Below are 1,816 nucleotides of genomic sequence, written 5' to 3'. Positions count from 1 at the left end.
ATGGAATGCGACAAAGTGTTCGTAGGAACCGGCTACGAGAACGCCCTTCCTCCGCCGCCGCCGGAGACTGAGGACGTCCTCAACATCACGATGAGTGTAGAGGTCACTGCTGTGCGGACTTTGAATCCGTTAGACCAATCAGTGACTTTAGACGTTCAACTGATGTCACAGTGGGAGGACTCCAGGCTTAACTATGCCGACCTTCATTCTGAGCAGTATAGGAACCAGATTCAGAACTCCAACCGTTTATGGAAGCCTCGGCTGATTATTACGGATGAAGCAGGGAGCCTTGTAGACCTGACTGAGCGCGGGGTGTCGCTCATAGTGTTGAAAGGCTCAGACCCTCTACCAAGTGACAACACTAAAGTTATTAGAGGTATATTTTTTTTACTCACACATGCGTAGCAAGTCTGTCTGTTTATTTATCCGACAACCTGATTGTAATCACAAATAAAGAGTACACGGCAATTTTATAGCATATGAGTTTTCATACAAAATGTTTATACCGGAGAAACGTTGAATTACGAGTGAATTTTTCTCTGCAGCCATCGTGTTTCCTGGGTCGGGGAACCCCCTGCTGCTGCGCCAGGAGCTCAGCATCACATTCCAGTGCCAGTTCGACCTCCTTTGGTTCCCGTTCGACAACCAGCGCTGCTCCATCAACTTCAGACTCAATGATGTCGAGTCCAAGTTGGTCAGGATGATTGCAAGCGAACCGCAGTATCTCGGACCAGAGAAACTTCTGGAATATCAGGTTTGTGCAATATTATAGGATTTCAAATAAGAAAATGACTTCAACTTATTTTAGGGCAGAATGTATATATATATTTAAATCTTACTGCATACACACACACACTCACACACATACGTAAACAGTGTATATATGCAAGCACACACAAAAATACACACACGCACTCACAATATATGTATATATATATATATATATATATATATATATATATTTTTTTTTTTTTTTTTTTTTTTTTTTTACAGCCATTCATTCCACTGCTGGACATAGGCCTCTCTCCATTCACTACTGAGAGGTTGTATGGCAGTGCCATCCTTGCCTGATTGGATACCCTTCCTAATCAACCGCGGTTCTGTGCACTAACACTTTTGCCACGGCGGTGACTTCCCCTATAATATATATATATCTATATATATATATATATATATATATATATATATATATATTATATCATATTATACAAATATACAGTAAATAGAGAAAGTTAACTGTGCAGAAACCTTAATTTAAAAAAAAAAAAAAAATAATAATAAATTAACTTGATCTGACCTAATCTGATATGATTTATGGACAATACGAAGCCAAGAATGAAAGGAATCAGACGGCAACAGGAAAAGGAATGGCTTTATCCCAATGCCTCACGAGATTGGTTACGTGACTATTTAATTCCTCAATTGCAGGTCCGAAGGATTACGCTGAGAGAAAAAGATCAGGGAGGCAGCGGACAGAAACTAACCATGATGTTCACAAATATGTTCCGTTACTATCTAGCAAACTCGTACCTGCCGAGCTTCCTGCTGGTGGTGATCAGCTACTCAACCTTCTACTTCCGCCTGGAGGACTTCAACGAGCGCATTATGGTGAGCATCACGGCCATGCTGGTGCTGGTCGCCCTCTTCCAGCAGACGTCCAGCACGATCCTCAAGACGACCTACCTCAAGCTGATCGACGTCTGGTACATGGTCTGCATCGTCGTCGACTTCGTCATGGTCATCCTGCTCGTCGTCATCGACTTCGCTCGACATGTTAACGATAACACAGTCAAGATATTTCCTCTCTCTGGGGGAT

Source organism: Penaeus chinensis, chromosome 1, assembly GCF_019202785.1.
Source record: "Penaeus chinensis breed Huanghai No. 1 chromosome 1, ASM1920278v2, whole genome shotgun sequence".
Lineage (NCBI taxonomy): Eukaryota > Metazoa > Arthropoda > Malacostraca > Decapoda > Penaeidae > Penaeus > Penaeus chinensis.
This window is presented reverse-complemented; position numbering follows the sequence as displayed.